At 43.4% G+C, this 18483-nt stretch overlaps 1 protein-coding gene across 6 annotated transcripts in view; it reads right to left on the bottom strand.

The window, feature by feature from the left end:
• SGPP2 (sphingosine-1-phosphate phosphatase 2) overlaps window positions 1-18483 on the bottom strand; it is a 77956-nt gene that overhangs the window by 26892 nt on the left and 32581 nt on the right. The gene's annotated exons all lie outside the window — the stretch shown is intronic.

Raw genomic sequence — 18483 nt, 5'->3', positions numbered from 1 at the left:
GTTACAGAAGACGAAATTCAAAATCATTTTTAAAAAATCTCCAGACAGACGCCATAGCAGGGACTCAGCGCACTGCTGCGTGACAAGCGTAACGGAAAGCCAAAGAATCAAATGGACGCTCATGGACTGGAGGACTCAAGCTATCCCACAGTTCCTGCAGTATCCGAAAAGCATTTGCATTCTTGGCTGAGCTCCAAATGCTTCTAGGGTCAAACACAATGTCCGCGGTGGGTCAGGGCATAGCTAGGCAATTTACGCACCCCCCCACCCACCCCCAGAAGTGAAAGGGAAAACAATCCTCTCTTGACTCTTTTACATGTCACCCTATCTTTACTGAATGCTGCAGATAGACGCGATGGTGCAGCACTCAACACCAACATCCTTGCTTCCCCCCCCCCACCATGGGTGGCTGATGGTGCAATAAGACTGATATCCATCGTCATCATCAGCCTATTGGCACATGGGGCAGTGCAAAAGGACTGGTAACCATACCAACTAGCATCCGTGAGGTCGATCAAGGGCGCCTGGCCCTAATTTTTCCTGGTAGATGGTGCAGTATGGCTGGTAACCGTCCTCATCATAGCAACAGGGGGCTGAGCTCCATCAGCCCACACCCTTCATGTGTAAAGAAAAGATTCAATTGCCCCTGGACTAGCAGAGGGATGCTGGGCTCCTCTCCTCCACGCTGCTTAATGTCCTGTCTGGACTATCATAGCAGCTGGAGGCTGCCTTCCACTCATTTCTCACTAACAAGTCACTGTGTCTTATTCCTGCATTCTTTATTACTTCATCACACAAGTGGGGGGACAATGCTACGGTAGCCCAGGAAGGCTGGGGAAAGAACGGAATCAACAGGTGGGGTTGTTGCAGGAGCACCCCCTGTGAATAGCATACAGCTCATAATTTCTGCTGGATCTGACACAGAGCAGCTGTGCTCTCTGGTTCTATGATACAGTGGTTCTCTAGTACACTTGCCCATATTCTAGGCAGGACTGATTCTATTTTTAGATACCAAAAAGGAGGGATTGACTCAGGGAGTCATTCCCAATTTTGGCTTTTGCGCCCCTGGCTAAGAGCAGCCAGGGGCACTTATGACAGCAACAGATGGTGCAGTGCAAAAGGACTGGTAACCATGATCATCTTATTACCAATTTACGGTATGGTAGATGGTACAGTATGGCTGGTAACCATCTCTGCTGTCATGCAAAAGCAAAAGCATGCTGCTGTGTAGCGCTACTGAATCGCCTCTGTGAGCGGCATCTAGTACACATACGGTGACAGTCACAAAAGGCAAAACAGGCTCCATGATTGCCATGCTATGGCATCTGCCAGGGCAATCCAGGGAAAACGGGCTTGAAATGATTGTCTGCCATTGCTTTCCCAGAGGAAGGAATGACTGACGACATTTACCCAGAACCACCCGCGACAATGATTTTTGCCCCATCAGGCACTGGGATCTCAACCCGGAAATTCCAAGGGGCGGGGGAGGCTGTGGGAACTATGGGATAGCTACGGAATAGCTACCCACAGTGCAACGCTCCAGAAATCGACGCTAGCCTTGGACCGTGGACGCCACCACCGATTTAATGTGTTTAGTGTGGCCGCGCACACTCGATTTTATACAATCTGTTTTGCTAAACCGGTTTATGTAAATTCGGAATAATCCCATAGTGTAGACGTACCCTAAGGGAGTATATTCTTTCAGGGGTATATCTGGTTCCTTGTGCCAAGCCCAAGAACAAGGGGTTTAGCCTAAGGAGGAAGCCTAAGGTTGTAGACCTGTTGTGTTTTGTGAGTGCACAGCTATTAGTCTCTGCACTGCCTACCGCCCTCCTCCTCAGAAAGGGAATGGCTGGTGGATCCACTTAGGAGTAGATCCACTGAATCCCCAATCATCCACCTACAGATCTCCAAAGAAACAAGCATGGTGTCCTTGTGGACATGTTCTCCATTATACCTGCATAAACCCTGGCATTCTTTCCCCTGCGTGCTTTCCTCTTCCCACCTGCACATCATTCACTCTGCAAATTCCTACATAGGCAGGGCCGTCAGTGGGTGCAGATGCAGCAGGATTGGTCCTTCAGTGCATTGTGCATAACATAAGATATATTGTAACACTAAAGCAGTTAGTTTATTTAAATGGACCAGATCATTTTAGAGACAGACACAGTACTTTGCATTAGGGCGACTAGGTGTCCGGTTTTCGACTGGAACACCTGGTCGAAAAGGGATCCTGGTGGCTCTGGTCAGCACCACTGACCGGCCATTGACTGTCCAGTTGGCGGTGACGCACAGTGGGGCTGGCAGGCTCCCTGCTATGTGGAGCCAGGGGGCTTTGTGACCAATGGGAGCTGCGGGGATGGCACCTGTGGATGGGGCAGCACACAGAGCCACCTGGCCGTGCCTCCACATAGGAGCCAAAGGCAGGACGTGCCACTGCTTCTGGGAGCTGCTTGAGGTAAGCGCTGCCCGGAGCCTGCACCCCTGAGCCCCTCTTGCCCCCCTGCCCCAGCCCTGATTCTCCGCCCTCCAAACCCCTCAATCCCAGCCCAGGGGGGTGGAGTGAGCAGGGCAGGGCCTCGGAGAAGGGAGGGGACATGGGCGTGGCCTCAGAGGAGGGGTGAGGCGGGGGTGGGGCAAGGGTGTTTGGTTTTGTGTGAATAGAAAGTTGGCAACTCTACTTGGCATGAGGGTTTCCTGGTACAGTGATTTCCACAGACTGGCTACTGGAAAAAGCAGTAGTTTCTTTTAAATCAGTTCTATATGCAATGCTCATTATTTTCCTCAGAGTGCCACAGTCGCCTCCACAAAGTTAATTATAATTCACTATTCCTCCTTATTGATCGTACCAATTTTACACACAACTCCCACTTATTACTTCATTCCTCTCTCCCCATCTCATCTCTTCCTTGTTGCCCAAAGCTTTACCTCCTTTTTAAAGGATGATCAGAAACCAACAGTTTTACTGAACCATGTAGCAGTCTCAGACAACTGTGTATTCATCTGCCATTTCCCTCATGCTCTTTTTAAACATGTGCCCTGCCTTACCTGCTTTTTACATGGATGATTTGCAACAAAGAAACAGAGTGCCTAGCAGTTGTTACAGCTGCTGAGACTGCTGGAGCCACATTTCTACAACTCACCCTTATTCATTATCCAAGTTAAAATAAAAAGGCCTGGAAAAAAAATCAAAGTAGAAAAGAAGGGAAAGCACCATTGACTCTTCCAGTAGCTCCAGTTCCCTAACCTTTGTAATAAGCATGGAGTTATTAAATATGATCATTTCATAAGAGGGCTATTTATCACACATAGTAGTCACCATCTAGAGAGGCGGAGTGGCAACCTTTCCATGACCTTTTTGCAAAGAATGTTTTACCACAGCTAACTAAGAGCTTCAGGGCAGTTAACCAGTTCAAACGGTGCAACTATTGCTCATGGTGTCTCTTGAGTTTCCCTATCCCACTGTGAAAGGGTGAACTGCTTTAGGCATAACACTACAGCTTCTGATGAACAGAAGATAAAAAACCAACCACCTTTTTAAGCTACATTCTTTTTTTGGATTCCTTTATTCATGAATCAGAGGTAATAGTTTAAGCAAACACTCTCAAGGGTGTGCAATATATAATCTGCTTCCTGTACACATTTATTATGTGCAGCACAGATAACAAAGCCTATATAAAAGGTTAGCTGACACTGTCCATTATACAACCCTGTTTTCAGTTGCTTATAACTTTGTCAAACCATTTGGGGTGAAAGTCTTCCTTGCTGGGTGTTTGCCTCAGGTATTTTGGTTTTTGTTTGTTTGTTTGAAAAGTTTCAGCTAAAATGGTTCAATTGTTTCTAAGGCTGGTCTACACTAAGAACGGGGGTCGAACTAAGGTACGCAAATTCAGCTACGTGAATAGCGTAGCTGAATTCAAAGTACCCTAGTTCGAAGTACTCACCCGTCCAGACGCCGCGGAACCGAACTCTGCGGCTCCAAGGTCGACACCACTGCAAACGGCGGTGGCGGTGGAGTACCGGAGTCGAACGAAGCGCTTCCGGAGTTCGAACTATCGCGTCTATATTAGACGCGATAGTTCGAACTCCGAAAAGTCGAACTCTCTGCGTCGAACTGGCAGGTAAGTGTAGACTAGCCCTAAGACTAAGTTTAGAAAAAAATGTTTTTGCCCATGGATGCATGTGAGTTTTGGGGTTTTTTAGTCTTCCAGCTCTTTCATTAAGAAACACTAGTATCTCTCTGTGTTTTGGAGTAGGGACTTGAAATTTGGCAGTGAGATCCACCCTCACCTACTCAAGATTTGCTGCAACTAGACAATAAAGGTGTGTCAACACGGGATCAGTTGTATCATTTAGATACATTCAAATTTTTCATCTGAGATTAGCTCATAGTTGGTAAATGTCTTATTCCCCATTTTTCCTCATAAAAGGTGGGAGGAGCGGGAACGTGGCATGCTCAGGGAAGGAAGCGGGGAAGAGGTGGGGCCGGGATTTGGGGAAGGAGTCAGAATAGGGGCGGGAGGGGTGGGGCTGGGGGTAGAGGGGGGTCGAGCACCCACCGGCGCCAGTGGAAGTCGGCGCCTATGAGACCAATGATATAGTTCTGATGCATTAGATCTTGGGTTTACCAGAAGAGCTAAACTCAAAGTAGGCAAGATAACCGGTTTATATATAAAAATAATACTTTTTAACAATCTAAAAGTAAAATATTTCTTAAAAAATACTCACTCTGAATACCGTTTTTATTCCTTAGCTGAGAAAGAGAAGAAAAAGCAGGAGCTATTTTGTGATTGTGTGAAGGAAAGACAAAAATAGAACCCTTCTGCTAAGGAGGCGTTTGTAACTGTTACACCCAAAGTACTGTCTTGGGAAGGATCCGAACAACTATTTCCCGGCTGTACATTAGGGTGGACGCCTAACTCCACTGCAGTCTATGAAAGCATCAACACTGTCTGCAAAAGGGCCAAGATTTCACCATAATGTTATAAGCAAGCAGCCACTACTTTCTGTCCTTGACTTTCCCCAGGGCGTGTGGGGGGCACAGACTTTGGAAGATAAAAGAAAAATACACATTTGCGATATTGCACTTCTAAATTGTGTGTGCAAGATCTGTCCATGACTGAAACAAAATAACCAACCCATTTAGAATCGAATATTTTCCTTCAGGTGTTTGGCTGGCTGGTTCTTGCTCACAATCTAACTGATTGCCATGTGTGGAATTTTCCCTCAGGTTAGATTGGTAGGAACCTTGGGGTTTTTCCCTTTCTTCTGCAGCATGTGGGTATGGGTCACTTGCTGGGATTATTTTGGTATATCACTACTGGTGCACCTTGCTCCCTCCTATTATCTGCCTATAGCACATAACAGTCTCCTGTGGGTAGAGGTGAAAGTAAGCCAGTCCAGTCCAGCGTACTAGTAAGAAAGTGCCGACCATACCGGCAGGGCTGCTGATGGAGGGGTGGGGGGCAAAAGGGGCAGCTGCCCCAGGGCCTGGTGATTTAAAAGGGCCCCGGGCTCCCAGCAGTGGCCAGAGCCCCTGGGCTCCCAGCCCCCACTATTACTACCCCGGGGCTCCAGCAGCGATTTAATGGGCCCGTGGTTCCAGCCTCTGCCGTGGTAGTGGCCAGGGGTGGCTCCAGGCACCAGCACGCCAAGCGCATGCTTGGGGCGGCAAGCCATGGGGGGCGCTCTGCCGGTCGCTGCAAGGGCGGCAGGCAGGTTGCCTTCAGCGGCATGCCTGCAGAGGGTCTGCTGGTCCCGCGGCTTCGGTGGACCTCCCGCAGGCATGCTGCCAAATCCGCGGGACTGGGGACCTCCCACAGGCAAGCCGCCGAAAGCAGCCTGCCTGCTGTGCTTGGGGCGGCAAAATACCTAGAGCTGCCCCTGGTAGTGGCAGCAGTGACCGGGGGCTCTTGCGACAATTTAAAGGGTCTGGGGCTCCTGGCTGCCACGCTTGTGATCGGAGCCCCGGGTCCTTTAAATCGCTGCCAAAGCCCCGGGAGGTGTGGGCCAGGCAGCACTAAAGGGTTGGCTGGGGGATTTTGGCCCCAGCCCTGCCCCTTCTGCCCAAGGCCCCACCCCAGAGTGCCCCCCTCACCTTGCACAGGACCCCGGCCGCCCTGAGTACCAGTAAGTCATTTAAGTTACTTTCACCCCTGCCTGTGGGCTGTAATACTTTGGTCTCATTTCAGTTGTTGGGTTTAGTGTGCACTGTGCAGGTGTTGGTGGTGGCGGCCTGTGATATACAGAAGGTCAGACTAGATGATCTGGTGCTCCCTTCTAGCCTTAAATAAGTTACACTAATTATTACTACATCTAATAAAGCAGGACAAAAGCCATTGTGAGACAAGAGTAAAAAAGCGGGATACCTTCCTGGTGTACTTTGGACAATTCTGAAGCTATCTCTTACTACATAACCCTCTAAAGGAAATTTGGTTTTTTTGAGTTATGCGTCATTCAGTTGTTTCACTTTCTTTAAGAAAGAACATCTTAGTTGTGAATATGAAAGAGTAATTTATCCAGACAATGTGCTCTAACACAGTTTACTCAAAATGAAGAATGTTTTTTAAAAATACAGTCAAACACTAGCAAACTTTGTGTTAAAAATAACTAGATTTCAGATTTGCATTAGATTTGGATATGCTAGTTTTCTTTAGGACACACAGAAGCCATTCAAAACAAAAATGCGAGGAGACTACTGAAATCTGTTAAACTCTGCAAAGACTTTTAGTCTTTAACATGATTTCTGACCTGTCTGATCTAGTAGTGTTTTTAAGCTACCTTGTCTCTGGGACCCTGTATTTCAAAAAACTTCCTCATTTAAACAAGCTTTTCTTAAGCAAAAACAAAAAAAACCCACCTCTTTTCCTAGCCACTCAGATGAGAAATTTAAACAAAGATGAGGAAGGCTGACCTCTAGCTGTGCGGATTTACTTTGTTTGATCAAAGGGAAGAGACAGCTGAGACTAAGTTCTATGAAATGTGCATGTGCAGATTTCTAGTCATGAAGACAGAGAGTCATTTTTCAGATTATAGTAGTAATTCTAAAGAACCAAAATTTATTGTGTGTGTGTCTGTGTCGAGGAGGGCAAAAATGGGAAACATCCCTTAATGTTTCACAGTGATTCTAAAAAGGCCAAACATTTTTGTTTGCAGCATATCCCCTTGGGGATTTTAAATTTAATGTTTAACCAGATCCAAAGTAGAGTCTACTTGGAACCAGGAAAAATCAAAAGAGGAAAGAGTGGCTCTGGTACGCAACTGTATAGCAAGAGCTTGTGAACGCTGCTATTCTTCTGTTCTTTGTTCATTTTAAGGCAGCACAGATCCAAAGTGAGAACTCACTCAAGTGCTTTGCAAGCAGAAGAATAGTCTGGTTCAAGGGAGACTTTTCAGGAGACTTTTTAAAAGGGCTTTCTGTAGAGGATGCCCAAAATCAGACACTCAGACGACAAGCTGAATTTTCACAGGAGGATATGGACACTGCTGCTCTTTGAAAAATACTCATAGTAGTAGATACCCAAGTTGTCTATCAGCTCATGCTTAGCTGGGTTCCCAGACACTGGGCTTTTCACTACCTCACTGGTATATGATGTTATGTTCTCAAGGAGGGTGACCAGACAGCAAATGTGAAAAATCGGGGGACGGGGGGGGATAGGAGCCTATGTAAGAAAAACACCCCAAAATCGGGACTGTCCTTATAAAATCGGGACATCTGGTCACCCTATTCTCAAGGTACTAGTGTTCTCCCCCATGTACCACTGTCTCCCTGTGGCACAAGCTCACCCAGTACTCCTAGAGGATGTCTGCACAATGCTACAAGTCTCTCCAGCATCAGAATGGATAGAAAAGTGTCAGGGCGGTGTGTGTGTTTAAATGACATTAAGGCTATGTCTACACTATGAGCCAAGGGTTTGATCTCCCCTGCTTGTGTACACATGCTTGTGCTCATCTAGTAGCTACTGTAGCATGGCCAGTGGCAGCAGAGACACAGCTTAGCTGTGTTGAGCACAAACACTCTGAAACCAGTGGGTACGTACTCGGCACAGCTAAACTATGTCTCCACTGCTACTGTCTGTGCTACTGTGGCTACGCTGCTATTTATACTCATGCTGGTTCGATGAGAGCTAGGGCGAGTACGTATACATGAGCAAGACAATCACACGCAAGCTCATAGTGTAGTCATGGCATAAAACGATTTCACACATTTGCTGGGCTGGAACATGACTGAGACTGAACATGAAGCAGATAAGGGGGGCATTTCTGCACAGAGAGGCCAACATTTTCAAAAGTTTGGCAGGATCAGCATCACTTAGGAGGCTGAGAGTTGGATTCCCATAAGACTTACAAACTGGCACTTGACCACACTCAAGTTGCCTCAGCACATACTGTTCGATGGGATTTTCAAAATTATTCATGCATTTTACATACGATAGCAAAGCCTGGACACCCCAATGTGATGTGCATTTTTAAAAAGCAGGCTATTTTCAGACACTGCCAAACAGATGATGTCAGAAAGAATGAGGAGGAGCAGTACCTGGAACAGCCCATGAGCAACCTTGGGATTTCCTGAAAATACTGTTTGGGCACCCATTTCTCAGACCACACCTCCACCCTGCCTCCAGTGCAGGGTTCTCAGACTTGGGCATGACCAATACCAACTTTGAAAATTCCCTGGACTGCCACAAAGCCACTTCCCACACTTTTGAAAAATTCAAATTCTTCCAGCTCACAGACCTAGAAATAAACTAGAGGAAAAATTAGGAAATACGGAAGAGAACAGACAAAAGTCTTCATCTATAGATTATTAGATCTGTCTTTCCTTGGGTCCTCTTGAGAACAAACTGGGGACTTACAAAGTCTTTAAAATTCCGTTGCAAAAAGTGATGTGCTACATTCATCCCTGGTGTATTTTGACTGGATTCAGTGGAGTTACACCTAACAATGAATCAAGCTCAACTTCAGGAGAAAGGCTACATAAGTTATTGTAAACCCGGTTTTGTATATTATCTGATCTCTCTCTCAAACTGCAAAACTCCTGCAGTTTGCAGCTCTGGTGAAACAGTGTCTTTTGTTCCAAGAAACTTTTTTTTTCTTTTTTTCTTAAAGAAAAACAAAGCAGGAGCCTGTTCACCAAGGTCTGAATCTCTAGCAAACAGCTTGCTGCACCTCAACACGCTGGACACGCAACATCAGGCACACATTGTATGAAGACAGATAAAGCATTATTTGCTTCAGTTGTGGGAACTTTCGTTGCACTTTCCATTGCGAGCAGATAGTAATTCTCACCACTTGCAGAATCATTTCCAACCCACAGCTTTTTACTATTTTGAAGATAATACTACTTTACTCTATGATCACTTATTTTGATCCCCAAGTACTATGGAAATTTAGTAGTTAACCCAAGCTTGGTATTACTTTATTTTTCTTAGACTCTTCACTTCTTTGGGGAGCTCAAATTTCAAATATGGGCACCAAGGTGGATGCCCAAATATCACATCTGGATGCTCAATACTGCATTTAAGGTATGCAAATGACTATTTACATGCGAGGTGAAGCACAGTTTTACACATTTAAATGCAGGATTTGGATTTCATGTCTGGGGACCCACATTTGAAAATTGGGCCCACATTGTTGAGTGGAAGTGTTTTTCAGTAGCAAACGCAGTTGCATTTATCTGCTTGTGAAAGAGTCTCTCCTATAATGCCGAGGACACATTAATACACAATAAAATGTGTTGGCTTGGCAGAATTCAATCTTAATTTTATTATTTTGACAGATAATACTGGTTTGTCTTTTTAAAAAATTTAAAAGTGATTTGCATCAATTTTACTCTTTCACAGTTGTACAAAATTATGAGTTTTAAGCATTTTTTCTGATTTTTATCTTTTTCACAGCTGTGTGTCTGAAAATAATTATTTAATGATAGTAGATGGTGAGATTCAAAAAGTTAAAACTTTATAACTGTTCAGACAAAAATGTCAGCATCACATGTCAAAATATACAAAGTAAACATCAAACTCTAAATTCTCAAGCAGCGTTTTTCTTACTTTTCCTATCTGTAAATTCCTATCGATGGAAATAAATATATATATGTCTGTGTATGGTGAAATTGACATTTACTGACCAAAACTCTAATCCTTCCAAGCCAAAACATATATCACAATGAAATCACAATTGATCAATAAATAAGTTTTCAAAACGGTGCCCAAGAATCCAACAGCAGTAATGTCAATTGGAACCACGAATACAGTTAAATTCCAGTTTGTTAATAAATATTTACCCTTAAAGTTAAAACACATCATCATTTACAAGTCTTGTAAAAACCAACAGCTTTCAACTACTGCTCCATTGCAAGGCAACATGTCATGCAAACTTTCTCATTAATTCAGAGTGGGAATCCTCCTACCCACCCATAATACCACACCCACAAACCAAGGACCTGGTCCTCTGATAGCATAAATCAGCATAATCTCACTGATTTAAGCATACAATTTGTACAAAATTCTCCAGATAAAAGCTATGTAAAACTAGAAGCAAGATTGAATACGTATCTCTAATTCAGAGGTAAAACATTACAAGGATGGTTTAATTATTGCAAACCCAAGCTTTACACACCCAAGCAATTCAGAGTTAAGGTTAAAGCTAAAAGGAACACAAACAAGTTAAGGTATGGAAATGCACAATTAAGGCACTCGAACTTTAATTCTGTTTGCCACCTTCCTCCTCCCCTCTACCACTTTCTTTGGCACTGCAACATTCTCCTATCCCCATGTTCCACAATGCAGACACTGATTCACCGTTTTCCTTCTCTCCTGTCTCCTGTATTCCTCTGTAGTTCTGGTGCAACAGGTGCTTTTTAAAAAGAAATGTTTCGGATTAATGGTTACTTTTTGCTTTCGGTTATGAAGACTGACAGAAAAAAGCTTTTTCAATGAGCGCTCACAAATATTCTACAGAGAATTCCATAAAGAATTATCTTCACTCCGATTGAGAGCAATAGGAGACAGAAGCAGTCTGAAAGAGGGCAATTCTTAATGAAATTCTTGCAACAAATGAACATTAATCCTAATTCCCCTCTTCATCCCCCACTCACCCCTCTGAAATGTACACAAGAGTTTAGTATACCGATCTGTATTGCTAGTCATGTTGCTTAATGCACTGCTGGAAGGTGCTCAGATACTAGTGATGAGAGCGGTATAAGAACCTACATACAGTAGAGATTAGGTTTGGGCGAGGGTTCAGAATCTGGGTTTGAAGTCAAACTGAGACTAATGGCTCAAGTGTCACATCTCTAAAGTCTCATTAACTATTTAAACATTATTTGAGACCCAAATTGTGGAAATATCTTGCAAGAAATACTGATCTTATGATATCTATACTGTTTTTGGCCCACATCCAAATCAGATATAAAAAACAAGACCACCTGGTTTCAGGCATGTTCAGATCAGGGTTTTGAATCCAAGCCCTCCTAAGTTTACCTAGGGACATAGTGGATTTTTCATCACTTGAACTCTGGATAGCTTTCTAATAGATGTATGCTCTAGTTCAAATAGAATGTATGGGTTTGATGCAGAAATTCTAGATGAGGTTCTATGGCTTGTGTTTTGCAGGAGGCCAGACTAAATGATCCCAATGGTCCGTCCTGACCTGAGAGGAAAATCTATTTTTTTTCTATTAAATTAAATCTATTAAATGAAAGATTTTATCAGGAATTCAGATCTGAAGTCTCAATCGCAACCTCTTATTATACTATGAAAAATAAGTTATTTAATCTAAATAATAAAGCAAAAACCATTTTAAAAAGTAAGTTCATTTTTAATGTGATTTTTGTGGATATTTTTGTTCCAATTTGGCATTAATGATCTTTATTTAATAATCAGTTTATATAAATATGAAGCAGGATTTTCATTTTTGGCAAGTCTGGTCCCAGTCTGCATTCCGAAGGCGCCCGGTCTTGCACCGAACTATGCCCCTTCTGAAAACTGATTCCATTTCTCCAGTTCTACTCATCATAATACATACTGTATACTGATCAGGAAGACCAGCTTGTTCCTGAAATGCCAGCTCTTCAGTAAATACCAGCTTATCTCTGTGACACAAAGGCAATCTCAAACACTCCCCTGGCAAAGTCCACATTGCTCACGTATTCTGTATACTGCCGTAGGTGTCAACATACTACAGGGTCAGAAAGCGAATGTAGTACGTGCACACACACGTATATATGCATTGTGTACATATTATACACCCACACAGGTGCGCACACAACACTCAAATTAAAACACAAAAATAAAAAGTACTAGGGTAACTGAGTTAATGGTCTTCTTTTGTTTTGTTTAAATGGAATCTTGAGCATACTGAATGACAAGCAGGAAGGGGAACGTGTAGCAAAGTAGTTTCTTGATCTGTCTCTGAATGAGCTGAATATGTACCAATATGCAGTGTTCGTGCTGCGAGTAGTGATGGGCACTTTCCCCCCTATAAACTCAAACCTGTGGTGAGACTCAAAGACGTTTAAGCAGGTTTGTTTGTTTGTTTGATATGTCTGCTTCAGCCAGGAATTTAATCTCACAACAAATGCCTTTCAGATTTCCAGCCCAAGCTGTGCAGATTCAAGAGAATTTGGATAAATCAGAGAAGGATTTCCAGGTGGTTATAGCTTAATAATGGAAGTCAAGACACCTGGATTGTTTTCACAGCTCTTCCAGCCTCTTGCTGTGTAACCTTGGGCAAATAATTACCTCTCTCTTTAAAATGGGGATAACACCTATGTATCTAATAGGATGCTGGTGATTAATATTTGTCAAGTCTTTTGAGATCCTCAGGTGGATGGTATTATAGCAGTGCAATGTATTGTTTTACCCTCCTAATGATTGATGGATCATTCAGATGGATGGGTGTCCAGCACATTATCTAAACCTTCCTGTCCTAGAGCATCTTGCAGAAGAACTCTTTGATTTTTTTCCACAACCACCATCAGCCTCATTGTTAATTGCTTGACTGAAAGAGGAGAATTGGTGGAGCTGCCAGGAAGATTTTATCCCTCACTGGCATTCAACTATGAAAAGTATGTTGAAAACTGCACTGCGAATGAGGATGACTTGTGATTAAAGCTGGTCAAAAAAAGAGGAGGTGTGGGGAAATGTTCCAAACATGTCAAAGTCACTGTTCTGCATGTCTCAAAAAGGGACAATTTTTCATTTATTCAAAACTTTTCATGAGAATTGCTGAAAATGTTTACTTTCAATATGTGTGTGTGTTCTTTCCTTCTCCCTTTCTCATCACTGAAAAAGGGAGGGGGAAAGAAAAAACTGAGGAGACCCACTTTTTTGTTTTTCCAATTTGTTGAAAAAAAATGAAATCTTTTTAAAAATTTAACTTTTTTTATGAAACGATTCTATTTTTTGTAAAAGGCTGTTTTTGACAAAATAATATTCAGTTGTAAAATGTCGACCAGCTCCGCTCTTTTGTGTAAAATGCACACTGTGTGGTTTCATCAGCAGGGAGGCACTACATTTACAAAAGACATTGATGATGGTTTTGCAAGATCTTGACACTGTAGGCTGATAACACTACTGTTGCACTCTCTCCACTGGAAATCATGTACAATCTTATTAACTGAGACCTGGAACCATCCAAGGGCAAAACTGAAAAATGATTCAGAGAAGCTACAGATCATTTCAATTTCTTAGCTAATGACTGATCCTGAATATAAAAAGCATAGGTTGGGCATAGAAGAGAAGATGAAATGCTGGAACACAATTCTCAGTGCCTTCCATCTCCTCTAGCATTCAGAATTGAAGATGCCCATGACTGTGTTTGGGAAGGAGGTTTCATCACAGATTGTTGCATCAAAATAGTGGGAAGTTTTGGCAGTAAAATCATGAAAGACAAGACAGTGGGATTTGAAGCTGTCAGCTTTTAAAAGATCTGCACTCCTGCCCAATTAGCTCAACACCAATTGAGTCTGTTTGCTGCATAGTCAGAATGGTTTGGTTAAAACGTTGTAACAGGCCCAGTGCTGAAGGGGATAGTAAGTAGGTAAAAATGTACCATTATCTAGAAGCTGATACAAAAGAGTGATAATCCTAACTAGTTAACTAGGGCTGGAGTCTCAATTAGCATGTCTCTGTTTTACTTACAGAATTGAAAGTGTTACATTTTGGCAACATATGCATCGTTTTTGTGGATTAAACAGGTGGACAAAGTGAATCACATAGTATGTGTATTCTGCATGTCATTTAATAAAACATTAATGTGCTTTTTTCCCTCCTACGAACGGAAATTTATTTTTTTTGGTCCAGTTGCGAAAAAGTAACAACCCTGGTATATCCCATTCCTCTAGGCTACCACAGGCTACAGGAACAAGCACCCCTAGGACAGGTTACAAAGGCTGCAATGAACGTTGTGTATTGTTCAAAAGCTGTATGGCTTCACCACAGACCATCCAGTTGCATCTGCCAAATTGAATATATAATAATGTTCAGTATTCATACAGATATTTAACTCTTCAACTAAATAGAATGAAAATGTTTAAAAATAAAAACCTGTGAAGATCCTTATTTTAAAAGTAAGCTTCCTTTTCCCTTTCATTGCCAAAGCCACTGTGGATCTCACTTAGCAGCCAGAAACAAGCAGTAATGGTAGCCATACAACCTAGCATTCTGACCTTGAATTATCTCTTGAATTCCACAGGGCTAGACCTGGTTAGTACTTGGACAGAACCTGGTTTTCTTTAAAAGCGTCCCATGAGAAGAGATGTTAGCACTTCAATAGGAATCACTCTTCCCTCTGAATATCAAACCAGTACCTATGTGTGGTGTTAGAAAGTATTGTGATGCTGGAAGTGTCATCTTCCAATTGGAGCAGTGGGGGCAAAAAATCTAACTGGCTTCAAGACTCAGCTTAATAAGTTTATGGAGAAGATGGTATAACAGGACTACCTATAATGGCATGTGGCCCATTGGCGACTTCCAGTAGCAAAAATCTCCAACAGCCAGAGATGGGCCACTAGATTTGGAGGGCTCTGGGTTACTACAGAGAATTCTCTCTCTGATATCTGCCTGGTGGGTCTTGCTCACATGCTCGGGGTCTAACTGATCGCCATATTTGGGGTCAGGAGGAATTTTCCCCCAGGTCTGATTGGCAGAGACCCTGGGGCTTTTTTGCCTTCCTCTGCAGCATGGGGCACAGGTCACTTGCAGGTTTAAACTAGTGTAAATGGTGGATTCTTTGCAACTTGAACTCTTTAAACCATGATTGGAGGGCTTCAGTAACTCAGCCAGAGGTCAGGGGTCTATTACAGAAGTGGGTAGGTTCTTGGTCTGCAATGTGCAGGAGGTCAGACTAGATGATCGTGTTGGTCCCTTCTGACCTTAAAGTCTGAGTCTATCTCTTGAGTGAGATGTAAAAAAGAGGCACTAATTACTTATTACAAGATTCTATGGCACTTTTCCAAAAAGAGTGGGAGTATTTCTGACCAGAGCCCAACTCTAATTATATGCTGTCCACCTACTCCTAGTTCCAGTTGGAGAATTTATTTCTTAACTTGCTTTCATAAAATTTATCTATAATTATAGGCAAAGAATGGCTGTTGTCTTCCACTCCTGAAATGGTTGTGTTTTAGTGGAAGACATACATAAGTCAAATTACTTCAGATGATATTTTATGGTGCCTTTCATTCAAAAAATATCAGACTGCCATGACAAAGACATGGAGAACTCCCATCACAAGGGACTTAAACTATATCAGTGGTTCCCAAACTTTTCAGGGTTACACACCTCCTCCCCTCCGCCTCTTACTCCTGTTCACACACCCCTCAGCCAAGGCCAGGAGCGGGGAATGTGGATGGGGTAAGGGAGCCGAGGCTGGGGGCAGGTCTGGGGCTGGGAGCGAGGCTGGGAATGGGGCCAGGTGCAGATCTGCAGATGGTCTGCAGTTGGGGACTGGGGCTGCGGCCAGGGCCGGGACCGTGGCTGGGGGCGGGGACGGAGCAGCACAGGGAGCACAGCGGGCTGACTTGGGCCCTGCTGCACCCTCCTCCAAAATGTCCTTCCATGTCCTTCTAGGGGGGTGCCCCCTTCAGTTTGGGGACCACTGCTATACATCACAGACAAGTTTTCACTGACACTAAATTTCTCCCAAGCTAGTCTGGATGAGTGACCGGATCCACTGATCTGTCTGTAGGAGATACTACAGAAAATAGCTGGATTAAAAAAAAAATCCTCACCTGCAATTAAGCAAACCATTCACAATGGTAAAAGGTGAATTTCAGACCTGGTTCAGCGTCACGCCTAATCCAGATAATACATTTATCAAAAGCTACTAACCAATTTCTTAAATGCTCTACTTTCGTGTTTAAAATGAAAAGATGTCCCTCCCTCCCTCCCTCCCTCCACCCTGATCAGATTACTGCTGTACAAATAGGATTATAGTATTACACAAACAGAATTAACAATATCAACAAAACTGCAGTTATTAATGGGTAACCAGGCACGTTGTTATTCTTGTATTAACTCTTGTTAGCACTAGCCTGCAAATGAAAAACACAAAACACAGTGATGCAAACATCTTCAGAAACTATCAGACTGAAAATGGCATTAAAGCCTGCTCATTTGGGGTATGATCCTATACTGACCCTGCACCACTAGTCACTTAACTCTTTACCACTGACTTCAATGGACACAGAATCAGGGCCCTTATTCTTTGTCCGAAATGAGATTACGGAGATTTCTTTATTCAAATCCAGGCTGTGGATTCTCATTTCTCATGCCTGCACACTGGATTTTTCTAGCATGAGTTGTTGGGTATGAAAAAGGTTAAGTGAAAGAAATAAGGGTAACCGAGAGAAAATACTGCTATATGAACTGGAAGGTTCTTAGACTAATCTGTCATACTGAAAAAGGAATGTTTTCTAGCTAGCCCATCTGGAGAGTCTGTAAAAAGGAAGCAAGTTGGTTATCAAATGGGGGGGGGGGAATAAACTAATTAAAAATGTAATACCTTTAATAACTGGGTGTTGGAACCTTCAAGACAGTGACATTTCCCCCCCAAAATGATACCTACCTCTCTCAAACTTCCCACTACCGTTGCTTCATAAACTTATTGTAATGACTTATTCTGTTTTACATACCATGGTATTTAACCACCTACATGACACATGCAGTACCAATTAGAAACGTTTCTTGGAATTGTTTCTTCAGCTGGCTCTCTTGAGAGAACTGTCGCCCCAGTCTACTTGTTCCAGCAGAGGTCACAACTACACCTATACCAAGTCAGTTCACTACACTAAAGTATAAGAGGTTTCACAAGGGAGGGTAGCGTTGGAGAGTGCAATTCTACTTTAAGTAGGTCTGTAAAAACATCTCCTTACTCAACAGCTCTGCTCCCGGTGTGCACTCAGTCAATCTGATTACTACAGTGACTAAAACATGTTAAAACAGGTATGAACTGGAATCCTTCCCCTCCTGTGCATCAGAAGAATTGCTTACCAGGTCCCCATTAGGGTCAGTAATTTATACCTGTGCAAAGCAATGTGACTGCATGGATATAATAAAAAAACCTCATTTGGCCTCAAGAATCTTTATGATTGGTGATGATGCGTAAGAAGGAAAGAACCCATCTTGACTCTCAGATCCCAGGCTTAGTTTGATGTACTGGCAGTTTGAAAACAACACCAGGTTTTTGCTTGTTGACTAAGTACCCGAGACACAGAATCACTGAGTGAAAATAGACCTGGAGCTCCAAAATGCTATTTTTACAGCCACTTTTACTTATAGAACCCCACTTCTAGAGTGCTGAAACAGCAAAGAGAAACAAGTATGAACATGGCAATAAGTAGGTCTTCACTCTTTGTGGTCTTTGATTAAAATTTGTAGCCATATATGAGCACAGAAGTATTTATCGCTGTCACTCTGGCCAAAACACAAATAATGTGCCATGGGCTGTTGGTGACTGTGGTGACCATGAACTTAAAATCGAGACATCAGATAAGGCTTTATCTATAGCTAGAATCAGAGCAAATTAAGAAGAGCAATATTAAAATGAAATCCAAATGATAATTTCAAGTTTTAAATTAACATCAATGGCATAGCAGGAGCTTGGGGTCAGGGGCGGCTCTATGTATTTTGCTGCCCCAAGCATGGCAGTCAGGCGGCTTTCAGCAGCATGCCTGCGGGAGGTCCGCTGGTAATGCAGATTCGGCAGCGAGCCTGCGGGAGGTCCGCCGGTCCTGAGCCTTCGGCGTACCCGCCGCCGAATTACCGCCAAAACTGCAGGACCGGAGGACCTCCCGCAGGCATGCCACCGAAGGCAGCCTGACTGCTGCCCTCACAGTGACCGGCAGGCCACCCCCCGCAGCTTGCCGCCCCAGGCACATGCTTGCTGCGCTGGTGCCTGGAGCCGCCCCTGCTTCAGGTAGAGAGAAATAGCCAAATATTTTAGACCTCTCATTGCCACTTTGGGGGTAGGAAGAGTGGATGCACT

This window comes from Mauremys mutica, chromosome 9 (genome assembly GCF_020497125.1).
Source record: "Mauremys mutica isolate MM-2020 ecotype Southern chromosome 9, ASM2049712v1, whole genome shotgun sequence".
In the NCBI taxonomy this organism is placed as follows: domain Eukaryota; kingdom Metazoa; phylum Chordata; order Testudines; family Geoemydidae; genus Mauremys; species Mauremys mutica.
This window is presented reverse-complemented; position numbering and strand designations above follow the sequence as displayed.